Source organism: Hevea brasiliensis, chromosome 9 (genome assembly GCF_030052815.1).
Source record: "Hevea brasiliensis isolate MT/VB/25A 57/8 chromosome 9, ASM3005281v1, whole genome shotgun sequence".
Taxonomy (NCBI): Eukaryota; Viridiplantae; Streptophyta; class Magnoliopsida; order Malpighiales; family Euphorbiaceae; genus Hevea; species Hevea brasiliensis.
In genome coordinates this window covers 82,408,030-82,432,151 of record NC_079501.1, presented here as the reverse complement: position 1 = coordinate 82,432,151, position 24,122 = coordinate 82,408,030, and positions in this window count along the sequence as shown.

Genomic DNA, 24,122 nt, shown 5'->3' with positions numbered 1-24,122 from the left:
AGAGGGAAATTGAGCTTTGATTGAAAAATCAATGGAGGTTGGTCTAGGGCATGTTTCGGCTGGTATGGGAGGAAGAAGATGGCTGCTGTGTTTTTTAATTGTTTTGGTCTTCATTTATCTCTTTTATTAGTTAGTTAATTGGTTGTTTAAATGTGATTGGTTATAGCTTTTAAATGACATCATCATATGTCCTAATTTGCTTTATTTTGGTTTTTCTTTTCTTTTCATCACTACTCATTTTCAATTTAATTTTTAGTAATGTTTATTCATATTTTATGTTATGATAATTATTTACTCAACTGGACAAGTCGGCCAAAAATCACCTCTGAAGGCGAAATGACCAAAATGCCCTCCGTTTGGCTTAACGGGTCAAAATTGTCTGTACCGATTGAAAAATTTTTCTAAATATTTTCTTGGCATTCTAATGCCATAGGAACCTCAATGACCCTTCTCTGGAGTCCCAAAAATTATTTTATAATTTTTTCCCCTGGTCTAGGGCTCCTAGTTACGAGAACCGCAACTTTCCTCTGGGTTACCCATCGCTAGGGCACCGGCTCGTTTAACTTAGTTGTATTTTATTTCTAAAATTTTTACTAAATTTTTCTTATTAATATTTGAGTTGATTATGGTCCCTCACTTAAGTTTAAATATTTTTCCGAACGTTCTAGCTGTCCATACCGACACTGGTCACTGGAACAGTAGAATGTATGGAGTTGCTACCGGGAGGGTGTTACATTTTCAAAGTATAATATGATTTATTTTTAATGGACATTGAGGTCAAAAGGCAACACTAGGTGTCAAATGACCAAAATTCCCTTCTTCGGGTTGTATTCTCGATTTTTCGATAACACCGATTTTTGTCTGTTTCTCGATTTTTCATTTTTCTTTGTACTAATTTATTAATTTCTCTTTGATATTTCTAGTGTCAATTAAATTTCAATAAACCTTTAATTATATCTCAAAATTTAATTCCGAGGGTTCCCCACAGTCTTGGGGTCGACAATTGCCTTCGCCGTAACTTCCCGGTGCGGTCACCTATCGCTACGGTGATGGCTCGTTTAACTTAGTTTCATTTTCTCTCTTTTATTTTTCTTGTATTTTCTTTTTATTTGTTTCGTCATTATATGTATGTTCACTATCACTGAAGTGTAGTACCAGACATCCTGACTTGCCCGGACTGACATTAGGTCACCGGAGCAACAGAATGTACAGACTACGTATAGGGAGGATGTTACAACTCTTCCCCTCTAAATAAAAATTTCGTCCTCGAAATTTACCTGATGTGAAGAGCTGAGGGAACTATTGCCTCATTGTCTCCTCGCTCTCCCATGTTACCTCTTCCGTGTTGTGGTGTCTTCATAGGATTTTCACTAGTGGAATTGTCTTGTTTCTGAGCTCTTTTACCTCTCGTGCCAAGATTTTAATTGGTTCTTCTTCATATGTCAGGTCAGGTTGTACAACAATTTCTTCTGCTGAGATGATATGTGAAGGGTCTGATCTGTATCTTCTGAGCATCGAGACATGGAACACATTGTGAATCTTGTCCAACTCAGGTGGTAAGGCTAATCTGTAGGCTACTGGTCCCACACGTTCAATAACTTCATATGGGCCAATAAACCTAGGGCTTAATTTTCCCTTTTTCCCGAATCTCAACACTTTCTTCCACGGTGGTACTTTGAGAAATACCTTCTCGCCAACTTCATACTCAATGTCCTTTCTTCTCAAGTTAGCATAAGATTTCTGTTGGTCCGAGGCAACTTTTAAATTGGCCTTTATCAGTTTCACCTTTTCCTCTATCTGTTTTACTAGGTCTGGCCCCACTAGCTTATCTTCACCCAATTCAGTCCAATATACAGGTATTCTGTATTTTCTCCCATACAGTGCTTCATAGAGTGCCATTTGTATGCTAGCTTGATAGCTATTGTTATATGCAAATTCTACTAGTGGAAGGTATCTGTCCCAGCTTCCCTCAAACTCAATAACACAACTCCTCAGCATATCCTCGAGGACCTATCACATATATTCGGTTATTATTATCATCATTAGTTCAATTTATTGTTTGCAATAACTCAATGAGTTTCAGAATTTACCTGGATTATTCTTTCTGACTGTCCATCCGTCTGAGGATTAAAAACTATACTAAAATGGAGTTTTGTGCCCAAGGATTCTTGTAATTTCTTCCAAAATCTAGATGTAAACCTCGAGTCTCTATCAGATATAATGGAAAGTGGAATTACATGTAGTCTAACTATCTCACTAATGTACAATTCTGCTAGCTTTTCCAGTGAGTAGTTAGTTCTGACTGGCAAAAAATGTGCTGATTTGGTCATCCCATCCACAATCACCAATACTGCATCATGCTTCTTCTGAGTGAGAGGTAGACCACTGACAAAGTCCATAGTAACTCGGCTCCATTTCCATTCAGGTATGTTTATGGGTTGTAATAAACCTGATGGAACTTGATGTTCTGCTTTGACTTGCTGACATGTTAAGCATCTAGTTACATAGTCAGCTATGTCCTTCTTCATAACTGGCCACTAGTATCGAAGTTTTAGGTCATGGTACATTTTTGTGCTTCCTTGGTGCATAGCATATACACTATTATGTGCTTCTCTCAGAATACTGGTTTCAACTCTTTGTCATCTGGTACACATACTCTTTCTTTATAGTACAAGCACCCATTTTCTTTCACTTCATATTTAGTTTTCTTTCCCTCAGTGATTTTGCCCATAATGACCATCTCTTACGCCCATCCTCAGATTCATTTATATGATTTGGCTTCACTTGCAACTCAGCCAAAATAACTCCGTCATGAGTTAAGGATAGTTGGGCATTCAGAGATCTTAATGCTACAATAAATTTTCTGCTTAAGGCATCAGCGATTGCGTTTGCCTTCCCAGGGTGGTAGTCAATCACACAATCATAATCTTTTAGGAATTCAATCCATCGCCTCTGTCTCAAATTAAGTTCCTTCTGGGTTGGTAGATACTTCAAACTCTTATGGTCTGTGTATATGTAGCATTTTTCTCCATACAAGTAATGCCTCCATATCTTCAATGCAAAGATAATTGCTGCTAACTCCGAATCATGAGTAGGGTAATTCTTTTCATGTGGCCTTAACTGCCTGGAAGCATATGCGACCACTTTCCCTTCTTGCATGAGTAAACACCCTAACCCATTATGTGAGGTATCACTGTAGACTACGAAGTCTTTTCCAGACATTGGCTGTGTTAATACTGGTGCCTCTGTCTACATAGCTTTTAGCCTCTCAAAACTGGCTTGACACTTATCATTCCAGTCAAATTTCATATTCTTGTGTAGTAATTTGGTCATTGGAGCAGCTTTCAGGGAAAATCCCTTTAAAAATCTTCTATAATATCCAGCTAACCCCAAGAAACTTCTGATCTTAGTTGTATTTCTGGGAGGTTTCCATTCCATCACTGCTTCAATCTTCTTGGGATTCACTCTATTCCCTTTAGCTATCCTACATGTCCAAGGAATGCAATCTCATTTAACGAGAACTCACACTTAGACAATTTAGCATACAGTTTCTTCTCTTTTAGAGTTTGCAGAACAATTCTCAAATGCTCATCATATTCTGCTTTATCCTTGGAATACACCAGGATGTCATCAATGAAGACCACTATGAATCGATCTAAATATGGATGGAAGATACGGTTCATAAGGTCCATGAATGTTGTTGGAGCATTTGTTAACCTAAATGGCATCATCAGGAATTCATAATGCCCATACCAGGTTCTGAATGCAGTCTTAGGCACATATGTATCCCTAACCCTTAGCTGATGATACCCTGATATGAGATCAATCTTAGAAAACACACCGACTCCCTTCAACTGATCAAACAGATCATCAATTCTAGGCAATGGATACTTGTTCTTCACTGTTACTTTGTTTAACTGTCAGTAGTCAACACATAACCTCAGTGTCCCATCTTTCTTCTTTACAAACAGTACCGGAGCTCCCCACGATGATACACTAGGGCGTATGAACCCTTTGTCTAGTAATTCTTGCAGTTGGATTTTTAACTCTTTCAATTCAGAAGGTGCCATCCTATACAGAGCAATTGAAATCGGAGCTATACCCGGTATAATCTCAATAGCAAATTCAACTTCCCTTTCAGGTGGCAAACTAGGCAATTCCTCAGGAAATACCTCAGAGAAATCCCTTACTGTGGGTATGTCAGACAAGTCAAAATTACCCTGCCTAGTGTCAACCACATGTGCCAGATAGGCTTCACACCCTTTTCTCAACCATCTCCTTGCAACTGTAGCTGAGATGACATTGGACAAGAAATTTGTCCTTTTACCCACAACTATTATTTCTTCGTTCTCAGTAGTTTCAAAGAGATTCTCTTCAATTTACAATCTACTATTACCTGATGATGTGATAACCAGTCCATTCCCAAAATCACGTCAAACTCATGGAAAGAAAATTCGATTAAGTTTGTCGAGAACTCTTTCCCTTGAATCTTCAATGGACAGCCCTTATATACCTTGTTTACTACCACACTGTGGCCTAACAGATTTGTGACTAGGATATCTTGGTCACTTTCCTCTACTGGTATTCCCTTTTCTACGGGCAGCTTGATACAAATATATGAATGAGTAGATCCAGGATCTACTAATGCATGCATAGAAGTATTATAGAGGAGGAACATACCCTTGATGACATCTGAAGCATCCTGTTCCTCCTGTGCCCTCATAGCATAGGCTCTAGCTGGTATTCTACCTTCTGCTCTCTCCACAGACTCTGATACAGGTTTTTGTGAAGTACCGGTTGCCTCAGCCTTACCCGGCTTTCTACCCCTTGGAGCTGGAGGGACAGGCCTAACAGTTGATACCAGAGTGGATGTAATAGTTCTGCGTGGACAATATCAGATTAGGTGGTCTGTAGACCCACACCGTAAACAATCACCTATCATCCTCCAACATTCCCCCTTATGCCTTTTTTGGCAATGTGGGCAAGCAACAGATACTGTTGGGGCTGGTCCCCTGAACCCTGTCCTCGAAGAGCTAGCCACTGAAGGTGTCGACTGGCCTCTCCTCAGTGCAAAGTGAGATTTGGGTCTCTGTGACTGACCCTGACTTGGTGCTCTACTGAAACTCTGAGTAGGCGAACCTCTGAATTTCTTACTAGGGGCAGAAGATGTACTGGTCTGACCTTGATCTCTTTTCTGCTGTCTGTCCCTTCTACTCTGCTCATTTCTTCTAACTTTTTCAACCTTCAGTGCAGCTTCCACTAACTTGGCAAAATCTGTAATCCCCAAGGCTGTAATTATTACTTTAATGTTATCATTGAGTCCTTCCTCAAATCTCTTGCATCTCTCAGCCTCATTAGGGACTATTTCCAGCCCATAGTGACTCAGTTTGACAAATTCTCTTTCATATTCAGTCACTGTCAGCTGTCTCTCCATTTGTTCACTAAAATTGAGAGAGAGAGAGAGAGAGAAGAGGTTACATCATTTTCATGCTTAAAAGCTTGAATTTCCTCTCCATTTGTTCACCAAAATTGCCAAGTCCCTTCATAAAAATTTGATCTTTCACCTAGAAAAAGCTATTGGCAGCCAAAGAAGAAGAGATTAGGGAGGTTTAATCAAGGTTAAGTGAAGCTCAAAAAGGTTAGTGCCTATACTTACTTCCCTATCTTTTTAATCCTTGTTAGGAAGACAAATTAAATGAGAGTTTGTTGAAAAATTGAACAAAACAATTATATTGAAGTATGTATGAAAATTGGCAGCCATGGGAGAAGGATGATATTTGTTGATTTGTATGACTTGAATTGTTTAGAAGTGGTTTGGGATGAGATAACTTGAGTTAGATGTTGAACAATGTGTGTTGGATGTGTTAGATGACATGAAAAGCATGAAATGGACACTTGGGAATTAGGGTTTGTGAAAAAATTGGAGTTTGCTTATGAAATGATATATTAACCTTGTAATGGTCAATTAGTGACCATTTGAATGTGTGTGAGGAGGAATTGAAGTGAGTAAGGATGTTGGAGTTAAACTTAGGCATGCTGCCCTTGGTAACCTGCAGGACTGGTTGTGATCCAGCAGGTTTGGGCAGCCATAAATGGAGTTTTATAGGTTCAATTGGTGCAAGACCAATTGGACATGAAACTAAACACATAATGGCACAACTTTGGTGAAGAAACCCTGCCAAAAAACCAAACCAAATTGATCTAAAATTACCCTAATTCGGGTAACCAACAGGCTGTCCCTGGAAAATGACCAAATGAATAGTATTTGTTCAAATGGTCATAACTCAGTGTAGGTAAGTTCAATTGATCTGAAATTTTACCAAAAGAAAGCTGAGACATAGACCTAAAACTTTCATGAAGAACACAAATCCAAATTCTGAACATAACCTAGTCAAATTGGCAACCAAACTTAGGTCACCAAATCTGGCAGAACCAAATTGCCCAGAAATTCTGGGTACAGGTCAATCCGCCCAGTTATGGTAAAATGACCATAACTTGAGCCACGAAACTCTAAATGGAGTGATTCAAAAAGGAAATTAAAGAAGACACATAAAGGAATAACTTTGATGAAGAAAATTTTGCCAAATTTCCACTGTAACAATGACCAATGGAACAGTAAACTTAGGGTATGAAATCTGAAAATTTTGAATAACATGAAATAAGCTTTGAAATGGTATTGGCAACCAATACCAATAACTTTAGAATGCAAAATGTGGTATCTTGGTGAACTTAGGTTCAATATATTTATTATGTATTAAAAAGTCAACAATTTGAGTGAATAGTAATGTGAATAGTAATACAAAGACACAAAGTGTAATAACTAAATTGGTAGAGAAAATTAAGGTATGAAATTTGGAATCCATGAAACATTCATGGATTACTTGGAATAGAAATAGTAATTCACCTAAATGACTTAATGAACATTTAAGTTATGTAAGTATATAGTTAAGATTTGTATTCCCATTACTAGTAGGTCTAATAAAACATGAGTGATACCATTTGAATATGAAATGAAATTAACCTAGATGGATTGTTGAGTATAAATGGGATGAGGTTTACATTAGGATTTATGTTTCCATTACAAATTAGATAATAACACCTTGTATAAGTTATGAATTCATAGAAATATTGTAATGAATAAATGAATCACATGAAAATACAAATGAAACATTAGTTCTCTTTATAAGAGAAAGGAATAATGTTTTGAGTACAATGGTATATGAACACCATTGTTGTGAATTGTGATCAATATGAATGATGTAAGGAATGTATGAATATTATGATGAATGTATAAATTATGGAATTTGTCATGAAATAATGAAGTCATAAAACATAATATATTAATATTTAATGATATTATGTGCCCTTGTATTGCCTAGACATGTGTGTCAGATTGGATAGTTTGGCATGCCAATAAGGTATTGTTTTAGCAGTACTGCAAAAGGCTTTATGCCTGTATTCATGGCTTTATGCCAGTATTCCTGGCTTTATGCCCGCATTCATGGCTTTATGCCAATATTCATGGCTTTTATGCCCGATTATGTGTTATCATGGCTTTTTAGCCATACTGACTGCATACGTGGTTGACGTTCTGCGTCCCATGGTATGAAGGCCCGAGGAACAGCAGTGTCCAGTGCCAACGACCCGTTATCCAGTTTAATCAGCCTCTCATAGGTTACTTGGGCAGTGAAATTTATTGAAATAAGTTAAGAATATTAGCAATTAAAAATTATTAGAAATTAAATAAAATAAATGAGTAAGATGACCTAAAATAAATTAGAATAGTTATTTATTAGAAATAATCAAAATGAACTGGATCGATATTAAAATTTACTTATTATGAGATAATCTGAGACAACCTAGCAAGTATTGAGAAAATGCTAAAAGATTAGCAAAGAAAATTATAACATAAATAAATATTGCAAATGTGACTTATATAATAATATAAGCATAAATTTATTATTTTTAGATCATTTTTCTTAGTACATTATTACTATACATTGGCAAAATAAATACTTTCAAAGAAGACTAAATTAGGATAAAACATATTAAATTTTAGAAACCGCATATGAAGTATAAATAAATCTTAATTATCCAAATTTTATTTCTATTTTTATTTGTATATTATTTCCTTGTTATATTATTGCACCACTAAGCAGCAATGCTTAGCGTGATGGAATTGTTTCCTTCGCGCAGGTACTGAAGCTAGAACCCAATGGACGTTTGACTGAGAATTTTGGGAGTTATGATCTGCAGAAGTGTCTGAAGTATTCAAGGTTGTCACCTCCTCAGCAATGCATGTAGATAGGGCCCATATAGATCATATTTTATATTTTATATAAAATGCTTAGATATCGTATTGTAATGTATATTATGAACAGGTGATTAATAGGAATGCGATGTAAATTAATAAATTAGCTTTTTCATATGTAATTAATTTATATATCATGTAAATTATGAAATTTTGTAATTATTTTGTAAATTATGTAAATTAAGGAAATTTGAAAATTTTGCTTATGTAATTTGAGAATGTTTACATATGAATTGAGTATGAATGGAAATGTATGAAAATGATTATGAAATTGAAATGTATGGATGAGATTTGAAATATGAGAAAATTATGAGAATGATTGATGAGATAATTATGATTAGCATGTATAAGATTTTATTTTGAAAATATTGTTGAATTTCAAACAGGTGAATATTGAAATACACAAAATGATAATAAAATAGGGGAAACTCCGCTGGTTTCTCCGTCAAAAAATAATTGATATTAAATTAAACGAATTCAAAATTATTAAAAAAATAAAGATAAGTTAGGGTGCTCCGGCACCTATTGTAGCACGCCTTGTTCGGCTACACTATAGTCGGGTGAGGGGTGTTACAGTTAATATGTATAAATTATTACAAACCTTAAAGTTTTATGATATACATATTACATAACAAAATATCAAAATAAAACTGATAATCATTACACAAGATCCTAAGTCCTACCATGTATGCAGTGTAGTGCAGATGACTCTGGACTCCTGTGCAGATCTGATGTCTCACTCGGTCGTAGGTCTGCTGGGCTCCCCAGCTGTGTCTCCAATACCTACGCGTAGCAAAAGCAACGCGCTAAGCAATTCTGCTTAGTGGTGCCAAATATAAAGAAATATATATACTAAAATAAAATAAATGAATTGTTTATGAATTTATGACATCGATATTCTTTGCAGTTGCTATTTCTACTTTTATTTGCTAACTTTTCATTTTTGCTAATTTTAGTGGTGCTGTATGTCAATAAATTGAATTTAACTATTTGAATTTAATAATGCTTAAATTAACTGCCAGTGTAGCCTATACACTGACCAGACTGGATAAACGGATATACTAGCACTGGGTACCTAGTACCTCAGGCCATCACACCATCGGTCACAAAGTGTTCCCGGTGTGTAAACAGTGTGGCTAAAAAGCCATATGGTCAATCTGGCAATAAGCCAAGTATAATAACACAATCCATATAGCCGTAGGCTATTAAAATCACAGTGCGGCATAATAAGCCGTAAAAACACAGTATGGCGTAAAGCCATTTACAGAACAACTGTCAAAATCCTATTGGCATGCCAACCTATCCAAACTAGTCAACTAGGCAAACTAGGGCACATTGCAAATTAATTGTTTAATTCTTCATTTTTTTGAGTTTACTAGTTATCATGTAATTCACAAGTTAATGTAAATGTTGACCTTTTTAGGTAATATGGATAAGTTAATTCTAGCATCAACATGTCACAAATTGTAATTCAATATGTTGCCAATATAGTGCAATTTACCCTTTTCACAAGTTGGCATTCATTGCCAAATTACTTCAAGCATCATTGTATGTACCGGCCCAAGGTACTAGGTACCTAGTGCCTGTATATCCGTTTATCCAGTCTGGTCAGTGCATAGGCTACAAGGTCAATTAATTTAAGCATTATTAAATTCAAATAGTTAAATTCAGTTTATTGACATACAATACCACCAAAAACTAGAAAAAAAGAAAGGTTAGCAAATAAAAGTAGAAACAGCAACTGTAAAGAATATCGATGTCTTAAATTCATAAACAATTCATTTATTTTATTTTAGTGTATATTTCTTTATATTTGGCACCACTAAGTAGAATTGCTTAGCGTGTTGCTTTTGCTATGCGTAGGTATTGGAGACACAGCTGGGGAACCCAGCAGAACTATGACTGGGTGAGACATCAGATCTGCACAGAGTCCAGAGTCATCTGCACTACACTGCATACATGGTAGGACTTAGGATCTTGTGTAATGATTATCAGTTGTATTTTGATATTTTGTTATGTAGTATGTATATCATAAAACTGTCAGGTTTGTAATAATTTGTACATATTAAACTCCTTTGGAAAGTGTTTGGATGAGTGCAAATTATGATGGATTGTATTTTGAAACTATGAAATTTTGAGATTGAAAAATTAGTTGGAAGATTGAGATTATCATATTGAATTGTTTTTAATAGGTTTAGAAGGATAATTTGTCCGAAATACAGACGACACCTTGCCGGATTTTTATTACCATTTTTGAAACACTGATTTTATTAAAATATGAAAATAGAACCACTATGATATGAATTTTACATAAAAGACTTCTTAAATCAAATTGAGTTCAGAAACTGAGTAATCATAGACTAGGTGCTCCGGCACGCCATGTAGCACGCCTTGCTCTGCTACACTGTAGACGGGTGAGGGGTGTTACATGATCTCTTAGTGGAGTTTTTCCTTAACATGATAGGAAATATGAGCATAAGCATTTGAAATATACACATCATCAAGTATCGTCATGCTATGCATAGATAGATGTATTTGTATTACATATAGAGTTTATTGGGTATAGTCATGCTTGCATTACATCATATAGAATTGCATAGAAAAATGAAAATAAGGAAAAAAATGCCAAAAGGAAAGAGTACGACCAAAATAGGTAGTAAGAGAAAAATGCTTAAGCAAGTATGTGAATTGGTATCGCTCAAGTGAGAAAATGGCCTAAGTGGGTATGGCAAAGAGATCAAAGCTACTAAAAGTGAGCAAAATGCCTAAGCAGGTAGTAAAAGTGTAACGCCCTCACTTTACGTAGTCTGTACATTCTGCTACTCTAGTGACCTAATGTCTGTCCGGACAAGTCAAGATGTTTGGGACTAGACTTCATTGATAATAAACAGGCATAAAATGATAAAATAAATAAAAAAGAAAATATAAGAAAAATTAAGGAAAAATAAAAGAGAGAAAATGAAACTAAGTTAAATGAGCCAGCACCGCAGCGATGGGTGACCCCATGGGGAAGTTACGGTGCAGGCAATAGCCGGCCCCAGGACGGTGGGGAACCCTCGAAATTAAGTTTCGAGACATAATTAAAGACTTATTGAATTATAATTGATATTAGAAATGTCAAAGAAAAATTAATAAATTAGTACAAAGAAAAACCAAAAATCAAGAAACAAAAAAAAATCGGTGTTACCAAAAAATCGGGAATACAACCCGAATAGGGGCATTTTGGTCAATTGACACCTAGAGTTGACTTTTGACCTAAATGTCTATGAAAATAAAGTAGTGTTAAAGTTTGGAAATTACATGGAAAATTAAAATTGGAATGAAGTAGGATTAAGGGAAAATATGGGGTGTAAATTGAAAATAATGGAAACTTAATTATTTAAGTAATATTTAATTGATTAAGTGGAGGTATAAAAGGCCAAGAGGACAACATATCCCACTAACAAACTCATCTTCATCTTCATCTTCCTCACCTCATAGCAGAATTCCATTTCTCTCAAATTCTTTAAGATTCCTCCATAGCCATATATGAAAGAAGCTTCAATCTACCCATGATCAAGTCACTTTCTCCCTAAGTGTCTTCACTAAATCTTGTCTACACACCATGGGCAACATAAAGACAGTAAAAAGGAGAGGAAATTCCATAGATTTGTGAAGCACAATTTAAGGTAAGTGCCCATTTTCTTCCCTTGTTTAAGTAAAGTTTATGTTTAGCTTGAGATGAGTTGATTGGTGATGAAAATTGATGGAATTGTTGAGTTATTGGACTGCCCAATTTTAAGCAGCCATAGGAGCCTATATTATTTGAGTATTCTGTCCAATTTACTTTGCTAGAATTGTTTTGAATAAATATAGAAGTACCAAGAATGAATATCGAAGTATTGGGAGGAGGAGGATTGCCAAATTGGAAGTGTAAATTCTCTTATGCAGGTTGTGATTGTTGGCAGTATATAAATTAGGTTATAAGTGTAAAGTTGTGACTCCAATTGGTATGAGGCCAATTGGAGGTAAATCTAGACTCAATATAGACCAACTTTCATGTTAGAGCTTGTCCAAATTCTACCTAGAAGTGACCTAAAAGAATGACCAAATCCGGAATTGCATGACATGAAAACCTAAAATTTTGACCATATGACTAGTAGTCAGTATTTTGGCCATAACTCACTCAAAAAAGGTCCAAATGACCTAAAATTTATACCATGGAAAGCTTAGACATAGAGCTACAACTCTTATGAAGACACCAAAGCCCAGAAATGACCAGAACGAAGTCAAAATGCTTGCATAAATTGAGTTATAAAAACTGGCCGAATTGACTTTGACCTAAAAATGACCTAAACTTTGCAATATAAGTGCAACTTGACCAGCAATAGTAAAATGAGCATAAGTTGGTCCATATAAATCCAAATACCCTGAAACCAGTGCCAAATTTTCACTAAGACATAGGTCTACAATAATAGTGTTTTGACCAAAACCCAGAAACTTAGGAAACTAGGTCAATTAACTTGATTAATTTGGCATACCAAATCTGGAAATGGTTCAAATGACCATTAACTCCAGCAAAGTCTTTTAAGTATAACTCCCACTAGAAGTCTTCAAATAAAATGAGCCATACCATTCTAGAAAGCTAAGAAATAGACCTTCAACTTTGTTTCAGACCTCTCCCTCACCTTATGAATGTAAGAAGCTCAAATGTTTGGTCAAGCTACTGCCCTTGTTGAACATCCTGTCACTACAAGACCATTGAGTCCAGTCCAATAACTTGACCATAAGTAACTCTACAAGACTTGAGAAATTACAAAAAAAAAAATTCTTAGCGACCATAAGACATAGGGTAACATATCCTATGAAGAGTAATAGACCTAAATATGGCAGCAACTTACTCAAATAAAATTGGCAAAGTGTAATACTAAAACTACTTAGTAAGGGAACCAAAATTCAGAATTGACCTAGTCATAGTCAATTGACCATAACTTGAGTTATACAAATCCAAATGACATGATTCAAAAAGAAAATTAAAGAAGACACTTTGAGAAACAATTTAATGAAGAGAAATATGTTAAATTTACACTGTAGCTTGATCCAATAGACAGTAAACATTGGCCATGAAATCTGAATAATTATAATAAAATGCAATAAGCTTTGAAATGAAATTGGCAACATATCTCAACATGTGAGGAATGAAAAATGGAACATATTAGTGATATTAAAACTAATTCACCTAGTGTGCATTAAAGGTCAACATTATAGGTTGATTAATGAAAGGAATAGTATTAATAAAATTTAATTATTGAACCTTATTATTAGAAACAATTTAAATGAGTACTGAAGCACTTTAAATTGTGTGTTTCAATTAGAAAAGACAATGGGAAAGGAAAAGACCCACTGAGTCAAGGCCAAGAGGTGACTCATCAGAGGTTTGTGCATAACTAGTTTTTAATTGATTTTGTTCTGAAAATTTCATATGACTAAATGACGTATTTTCCTTATGTATTATGTTTATCAAGTATTGGATTTAATTCAATGATGATTGAAATTGTCATAGTATGTATGAATTTAGCTTTGTGAAATGGTATTTCAACAAGTATTAATCATTGTTGTGGATTGAATAAATTATGTTTTGGAAAATTTTGATAGAATATGTTTTGAATTGTGATGGGCAATTTGCATGGAAAAATACAAATTTATGTTTTGAATTGTGATGAGCATAAAAATTATTGGATATTGGAATCGACTTTGAATTGAATTGTATTGTGCTTTATGCTCACAAAAAGGACAAAGAGATTGATGATATTGTTTTATATCTCACTATAGATGCTTGACTAGGTTATTATCCGTCTCTCTCATTTGTTGATGAGACAATGGAGTTAGTTTTGTTTTGATTCCCATGGTACGTGTACAGGCTTAGATTCTCCTCTTATTAGAGGTTAGATCTAAGTTTTTTGTTATGGCCCTTTCGAAAGTTTCATTATTGTGTTGTGTACTATGCACGATGATTCGACCTCCTCGACCAAAGGGAGTTAGAATCCAATTCGACCTCCCCAACCATAGGGAGTTAGAATCACCCCGAAGATGGCCCTTTTGGATTAGTCTTGCATAGTTAGTGAGATAAAGAATGGTTTTTGAATTGTAAAGAATTTTGATTTCAAATGGGATATATGCATACTTGATTTTATTGAAATTAATATTTATTTCCATAAATTGCTGAAATTACTTTAATTGTTCAATTGTGATTTGACAAATTGAAATTCTTGATCAAGGTTATTTTAACAAATAATTATATTATTGGCAACGATTATTTTGACCTTTGGAATTTTTATGAAGTTCAAGATTTTCAAATTATTTGTTATAATTCTGTCAACATATATATGGTATTAGATTTTAAATTATAGTTGTGCACCACTGAGTTCACCACTCAGTGATAGCTTTGCATGCTGTCACAGGTGAAAAGAGCATAGAGCAGTTGAGTAAGCTTCTTTGAAGACACATTCAGATCAGGTCTAGGTATATCATAGGTATACCCACGTACATAAGTTTGATGTATGCATGTAATAATATGTATGTAAATTATTTGAGCAGTTGTATAAAAACTCTTGTAAAATATTTGGTATGTAATTAAATATAAATTATTGTAATGTAAATTTGAGATTTCATTTACCTGTATAGTTTTGTAATATTAATTTTTGAGTCTTGTAATCAATGAAATGTTTCTTTTATGATGAGTTTGGTTTGAAAATGAAATGATTTGAATATTGAGATTGAATTATGAGATTGAATTATGAGATGAAATGAAGTTTATTTGAGTTGTATTTGAGAAAACATATTGAGAGTGTTTTCCTTTTCAGGTTTGAAGAACTCTTTTCTCAAAATACAGCCAGCACTCTGCTGAAATTTTGAAAATTTTTTATAACACTAGATTTTAATTAATGATTTAAATTTCACGAAAATTGATTTAAAATCCCTTGTAGTATATTTAATGGGTTATCGGTAGGCGAAGTACGGTAATTCATTAGGTGTACTACGGGATCATGTTACATCTTACGGAGGAGTAGGGTGTGACAAAAAGAAAGTAAAAATGCTTAAGCAGGCATAGAGATAAAAATGCTTAAGCAAGTGATGAATGGAAAAAAGAAATTATTCAAGCAAATAATGAGTATAACAAAAGTGAGAAAAAAGGATAATAAAAAAACTTCCTTAATGGAGAACCAAGAAAAAAAAAAGAGAGGACAAAAAATATTAGAAGAATAACAAGAGAATAAGAAGACTACCAAGATAAAAGGACAAGAAAGGATTATAGATTGCTCAAGCGAGCAAATGATGCATGCCGAATGCACCAATTAAAAATACTCCACCTAAACTACTTGTATATAGGATAAGCAGAGATCAGTCCCACAGGGAATGAGTAAATACAAATAAGAAAATAGATCTTAAAGACATAAATAAATAAAAGGAATTTAAAAAACACACACACAATAGACACTGAATCTACCAAATTGAATATGTAAAGTAAAATAAAAGGGGGGTTTTGATTTGTAATCACTGAACTACTAAAGCTAAAACTTAAAATGCTAGAATATAAACTAAGGCTAATGACACTTAATGTAACACCCTAGGCAAATCCCACATCGACAAAACACGGGAGAGATGCTGGGTTTATAAGTTGGTGGTTCGTAACTCATAGTGACGCGTTTTAAAACCGTGAGGGCTTCGGCCCAGAGCGGACAATATCACTAGTGGGCCGGGCCATTACATTTGTGGTATCAGAGCCGCTCCGCGTGCAACCTTGAACGATGGTGGGGCAAACCTCGGCGACGCCGAGTCCCATAAGAGGGTGGATTGTAACACCTAGGCAAATCCACATCGACAAAACACGGGAGAGATGCTAGGTTCATAAGTTGACAGTTCGTAACCCCTATTGACGCGTTTTAAAACCGTGAGGGCTTCGGCCCAGAGCGGACAATATCACTAGTGGGCCGGGCCGTTACATTTGTGGTATCAGAGCCGCTCCGCGTGCAACCTTGAACGGTGGTGGGGCAAACCTCAGTGAGGACGCTGAGTCCCATAAGGGGGGTGGATTGTAACACCCTAGGCAAATCCCACATCGACAAAACACGGGAGAGATGCTGGGTTTATAAGTTGGTGGTTCATAACTCATAGTGACGCGTTTTAAAACCGTGAGGGCTTCAGCCCAGAGCGGACAATATCACTAGTGGGTCGGGCCATTACCTGATCCTTCTCCAGTTAGTATTGTCCGCTTTGGCCCATGGGCCTCACGGATTTGTCCCTTGGGAGGTTTCATTCCCAAAAGCGCGCTGACCAGGTGAGGAAGACTCCCACATATATGGCCCAAATCTTTTCTTCCCGTTTACGATGTGGGACACGAAGTTTCCACCCTAGTGCGTAGCTGGTTGAACAAGCATGTCCCAACCCCATCCCTGGGTCATGACAAGCCCACCAGCTTCCGCCTGGTGCGTCCTCGCACCACACATCGTACTAGAGGGAGTCCAGCTCTGATACCACAAATGTAATGGCCCGACCCACTAGTGATATTGTCCGCTCTGGGCTGAAGCCCTCACGGTTTTAAAACGCGTCACTATGAGTTACGAACCACCAACTTATAAACCCAGCATCTCTCCCGTGTTTTGTCGATGTGGGATTTGCCTAGGGTGTTACAATCCACCCCCCTTATGGGACTCAGCGTCCTCGCTGAGGTTTGCCCCACCACCGTTTAAGAATGTAACGGCCCGGCCCACTAGTGATATTGTCCGCTCTGGGCCGAAGCCCTCACGGTTTTAAAACGCGTCAATAGGGGTTACGAACTGTCAACTTATGAACCCAGCATCTCTCCCGTGTTTTGTCGATGTGGGATTTGCCTAGGGTGTTACACTTAAGAATATGATAAACAACCAGATTGCAACAAATTCAGTAGAGAGAGTGTATCCACCATGTAACATGTACCAATTATTGACTAAAGATGCAAATTTTTCAAATTGAGTAAATAGGTTATAGAACTTAATAACTTCCTTATCTTTCCTTACAGATTATATTAATTAGGAAGTGCTCTACAATTAATCCTTTACCATCACACTCAATTTAAGACTAAAACAGCTTATAATTAAGTTTATTGGTAACATTAATCATTAGAAAGATATCACAATTCAAGGTTAAAAACTCATTCAACATAGTTCATTTAACTTTGACACTCATCTTTATAATGAAATAAATCATTATGTGCTACTTGTAGTCAAATTATTCAAGTTATTACGTACTCAAATTCTCTTAACTTAGCAATATGTTTTCATCCACAATTAATTAGTTGGCTACCCTAACTAATCATACATTCAACATTAATAAAACAAACCAAAAGATAAGTGATACTCAATATAGAACAAATCTAGATTTTATTAAACTCAAATCAAAGTTTCATGATAACATGTTCTATGGCTTCAGCTATCTCCCTTCTGAATTACAAAATTACTCACACATCACGAAGAACATTAAATATAAACAAATTAATAAAAGAAGAGAGAAAAGCAGTCTACCCGTCATGAATGGAATTTGATCAACTTGAATATGATGTTGATGATGATGCCACACACTTTAAAGGATGTAGAAGCACTCGACAAGCCACAGAAAAAAAAAAAAAAAAGAAGAAATCACACCAACAACTAGATCGAGCAATCAAAACCTATAAGTGCACAAATAAGGAATTTGGTCACTATGAGTAGAAGGGAATTGATTCTCTTTAGATCTTTATTTTGGGCCCTTTTTATAGATAAAAATAGGTTAAATAAGACTTTAGATTTGATTTGAAAGTCCTAGTTGCATTTTGACTTAAAACTCTCTGAAGAGTCCTAGTTAAAATAGGAAAAGAAGTTAAAAACAACTCTTCTTTTATAGATCTACCACTTGCATGACCTTGGGACCCACAGACCTTCATTTTATTTATTTTGGGCCTTAAATAAAATAATTAAACCCACTAATTAAGGCTCCTAACACCTAGTACCACATAACTCAACATAAGGAGCCTAAACACACTCAACATGTGACCCTTAATGTAATCTCTCGTAATTGCACTCATCTTTCATATAAAACCTTAAAACATGTCAACTAAGGTCCATCTAAGCGCATAAGGTTAGATTCAAATTCTAAATAATAGTCACAAACAAGCTCCATTAAGTCTATCCAAAGAAGTTCAAATGAGTTGACGTTTGAATCTATTTGTTTTTCACCATTAGCCTCCAAATACCATGAATAAGACACCTCTAAGCCCATTTTATCATTAGTTAAGTCCTCATCAAAATTGCACCTCTTTATGCTTTAAAGTGCTTGATGTGTGTTTGCTTCTTTTTGTGTTTAATTCACCTCTTTATACTTCATAACCGCTTTTATAAACACCTAATAACATCAAAATAAGCACTAACAAGCTAATTAAACAAGAAACAAACTCAAAAGACTAAGTATCCAATGATAAAAATATGACATTTTAGGTAACTATCAACAAATTACCTAAGTAGGTAGTGGAAGAGACAAAATAGAATCACTCAAGTGAGCAACATGCTTAAGCAAGCATGAAAAGTGAACTACTCAAATGGATCTAAGCAGAACGTAGAGTGCGGATTATAGGTCGCATTAAATCATTTTGTGTTATAGTCACAGTGAGTGGAAGACAAAACATAAAAATAGCTCAAGCGAGTAATATGTCTAAGCAAGCATAAGAAATAGAATAGCTCAAGCAAGCAACATACCTAAGCAGTTATGAGAAATGAATTAGCTTAAGTAAGCAATATAAAAAAGTAGGCATAAGAAATGGAATCGCTTAAGTGAGCAATATGTCTAAGCAGACATGAGAGATAGGATCACTCAAATGAGAACATATCATTTCATAGCATTGCATTTGTCGAATTACACTGGGTTTGATTCTCCCTCAAAAGGAGATACAAAAGCAATCTAAGTATTACTTAGATGTGAATCCTAAAATTTGAAATCAAGTTTTTCAAATCATGTTACTTTTTTTTTTTTTACAGAACTATGAGAGGACTTAATTCTCCCTTAAAAGGAGAAATGTAGGAAGCCTGGAGATTTTAGGTTTCAAGCCTCAAAATATTTTCAAAATCACACACTTTTACTACAGCCTATGTAACTATTAGTCCCAAAAGAAACAGGAAACATAGTTAAAGTCCTAACCTAACTCAGGCAGTGAGTGTATAATAAAAGTTGGTATACTCAAACTTCACTACTTTACATCATATGAGTCAATATATTTTAACAGACTTTAGTAGTATCTTTGGCACTATTCCCAAATTCCGCCAAAGTAGGGGACAAATTGTAAACACTTATTTTTTGACCATTGGAATGCATGCTTTGCAGAGGCAGTGAGGAGCCCTGTGATGAAAAGACTACTAGATAGTGAGGACTCCTAAAGCACTGAGGAGGCTATAGAATGACAAGAATATTAATAAAATAAAATAATTTTCCATTTTAAAAAATTAATTGCATTGTTTTGAAAATAAAAGGTTTTTAAGGGCCATAAGCCTGCATTATTTAATTAGCTTAATCTAATTTTTTTTTCAAGATTTTAAATGGACCTTGAAAATATTTAATTGAGCTAGATTGAATAATGAAGTCCATTAAACATTTTACTTCAGCTATTAAATGAATGGGGGCTTAAATATTTTGGGTTTTATTTTAATTAATAAAATAAAAGAAAAGAAAAAAAAAGATTTTCATGCAGTATAAGTTAATTTCTATTATTATTATTATTAGATAGATAAAATAGAAAAAAGAAAAGAAAAAATTAAAAAAAAATCCCTCGTTGTTGCATATTAGGAAGATAATATTTTCTTATTTTATTTTTTTATTTATTATTTATCTTAGTTATTTTTTTTTTATCTTTTTTAATTTTAAAAACCTAATTAGATTAGATTAGTCTTATACTATCACCCTCTCTACTATAAATTCATCTTTATATTTAGGGTTTTTTTTTTTTGGGTGGGGGCCGAGGGGTGGGGGGGAATGAAGGTGGCTAAAAATTAAATAATCTAGGGTGTTTTTAACTATAATTTGGCGTGGAAAGAGCTACTTCATAGTGGTTCTTTCTCATTCCAATTGAACTTGTGACATCCCTTACCCGTCTACAGAGTAGCGGAGTAAGATATGCCACACAGTATACCAGAGCACCATATTTTATCTCATTGATATTTCCCATTTCTCAATTTATTTATTTATGGGTCACTAAGTGAAATTTATATCATTTATTGAAATTATAAATTAATTTAAGGTTCTGAAATTTTTATAGAAAATTTAGCAGAGTACCGGCTAAAAATGGAGAAAACTGTTCTTCGGAACTTGTGAAAAACACTTCCAAATATTCATTCATATCCCCACTCCAAATATTGAACACAATCTCAACAATTTTCATCAAATTCTCGAATTTTCATTCATTCAATTGATATTATACTCATACTCAATTCATAAATAAACACACAAATTTTCTTCTTGAACACAATTTACATATAAGTATATTAATACATAATTACATAAGTTTCAAACATACATGATAAAATAAAAGTCTAATTACAAAAACTTACAAAAGCACAAAATATAAAATGTAGCCTAGCATCCTACCAATGCACTGTAGATGTGAGGTAACACTGGACTCTAGCAGATCTGACTCTCACCCAGATTGGAGTCTACTGGGCTCGCGCTCCGTATCTCTAGTACCTACGCATGGCAAAAGCAACGCGCTAAGCAATACTGCTTAGTGGTACCAATAATAAAATAAAAATAACTAGAATGAAATAAACATGCAGAGTGTGTGCTGATATTTCATACGGCAAGTTTCTGATAATTATTTATAGTATTATTAATTATGTACTTTTTATATTAATTATTTGATTAAGAATTTATTTTGGTTGCCCAAGTAACCTATACTAGTTGACTGGACTGGATAAACAGGTAAACTAGCACTGGGTACTAAGTACCTCGGACCGTCCACCATCGGTCACAATGTGTCTCCCGGTGTGCAACAGAACAACTGATAAGCCGTCACAGAAATCAGGCACAAGGCCAAGTATCACAATAGTGTCAGAATGGCTAAAAGTTATAAAATCACGAAATAGCCACTTAAGCCATAAATCACAGAATGGCATGATGCCATATGCAATACTGCTATCAGAACCCTATTGGCATACCAACCTATCCAAACCAATTACACTAGGCCTACTAGGGCATATTACAAATTTAAATGTGAAGTTCTTTGCAATTGAAGTTCAATAGTTACTATTCATCCTATTAGTCAACTAAAATATTGACTTTTTCATAGATAATAGATATATTAGTTCTAATATCACCAATATACCACATTTTGTATTCTAAAATTGTTGGCATTTGTTGCCAATACCATTTCAAAACTTATTGTATGTTATTTAAAATTTTCAGATTTCATGCCTTAAGTTTTCTATTCCATTGGTTATTGCTACAGTAGAAATTTGGCAAAATTCTCTTCATCAAAGTTGTTTCTTATTGTGTCTTCTTTAATTCTCTTTTTGAATCACTCCATTTGGAGTTTTCTAGCTCAAGTTATGCTAATTTTAGCAAGGCTGGCCGAATTGGTATCTACCTAGAATTTCTGGACAGAATCCCATTCTGGCAATTTTGGTGTCCTGAATTTGGTGGGCAATTTCATTAAGTTCTAGTCAGAATTTAGAGTTGTTTCTTCATGAAAATTGTCCTAAATTGTCTAAGCTTTCCATTGATATAAATTTCAGGTCAATTGGACTTTTCTACACTGAGTTATGACCAAATGAACAAGCACTGTTCATTTTATCATTTTCCTAGAGCAGAAAGTGTGTTACCCGGATTAGGTCAATTTTTAGGTCATCTATTGTAGTTTTCTGGGCAGGGTTTCTTCATCAAAATTGTGCCATTATGTGTCTAGTTTCATCTCCAATTAGCCTTGCACCAATTAGAGCAACATAGCTTGAGTTATAATCCCATGAGCACACTGGACTCAAAGGGTCCATAATGCAACCCATGAGGCAGTCTCACCTTTGCCTTAGTTAATGTCACAAGTCACTCCAAATTTAGTTCAAACTACACCAAATGGTCACTAATTGACCATTAAAACAGTAATTCATGCTCAATTGTATCAACCCCCAAATTTTTGTTTCAAAACCCTAGCCCTAAATTTCCAAATTTCCAATTCTTGCACTAAACTCACAATTTAATGTTTTAAGTGTTAAATTCATGTCAAGGGAAGCTTATACACTCATTTAAATCAAAGAAAATCATCACAACCCTAAGAAGACCATGGCTGCCAAAAATGGGGTGAGGCGTACAAGTGGTTTTCCTTTCAAATTTCTTACAATTCTCAACTTAACTCAATCCCATAAACATGAATTAAAGGAAAAAAGAAAGTGGTTGGACACTAACCTTGTTAGAGCTCATTTCCAAGCTTGTAAAACCTTCATTATCCTTTTTCTTTTTATTGCCTAGAAATAGTTTAAGGGGTGAGGAAGAATTTTAGTGAAACAAGCTTAGGATTTTATGGTGTAAAGGGTGAGTTTTAGCAAGAGAAAGAGAAAACTTTAATGGAGGTAGTGAGGGAAAGGGGGCTGCCGAAGTTGGGAGGTTGAAAATGAGCAGAATTTGTTTTAATTTTAACTCATTTTATGTGTATTTATCTCCTTTTAAAATGCTTGTCCATTTTTTATTGGTTGGTAATTTAATTTGTTGAATATTTTAATTTAGGCTTTATGACATCATGGCTTATGTCATAAATCAAATTTTATTTTCTTTTCTTTTCTTTCATTTCTACTCATTTTTAATTATTTTCTCACCAATATTAATTTATATTTTGGGTCATATAATTCACCCATTTAATTGGACATGTCGAACAAAAATCGTCTTTGAAGGCAAAATGATCAAAATACCCTTCGTTTTGCTAAACGGACTAAAATTGTCTGTACCGATTGATAAAATTCTTTAAGCATTTTCTTGGTATACTAATGCCATCGAAGGCTCAATAACTCTTCACTAGAGTCTCAAAAATTAATTCACAGAATTCCCCTAGGGGTTTAGGGCTACTAGCTGTCTTAACAGCAACTTCCCCCTAGGTCACCCATTGGTAGGGCTACAACTCATTTAACCTTAATGTAATTTATTTCTAAAATTTTTTCCTAATTTTTCTTGGTGTTATTTGGTCTATTTATGACTCCTCACTTTAGTCTAGATATAAGTCCAAGCATTTTGACTATCCGGACTGACATTGGTCACCAAAACAGTAGAATGTACGGAATAGCTAAAGTGATGATGTTACAGAACTTCATTCATTTATCTACACTAGCACACCATTCACCATAATTTTCATTTAGTTTTCTTAGGTTAATTTATTGGCTAAACACAAAAATATTTTATTTTATTTTATTCTTGCTATTCTAAGCCTTCCAAGGTATCAAGGAGACTTCACAATTCCAGGGGGAACCACTACAAAAAGACCTAAAAGAGTTAGAGATGAGGTAGAAAATTGAGAGTTTGGTTAACGAACAATTTTCTAGCTAAATTCAAATTGTGGAGGAGCACAAATTCTATTCTTTTAGTAATTTTACTTTATTTTTAATTTTAATTTGTTTTGATAATTATCTTTCATCTATTTTATTGTATTTTATTTATTTGTTTGCTATAATTTTCAATTATTTAAGACTTTTAATTACTATTTCCTTATTTTTAATAATTAATGAATGAATAAGCCCAAAAATAAAAGGAGAAGCCTAAAACTGAATAGCCAAGGAAGAAGAGCGAATTGGATCCTTTG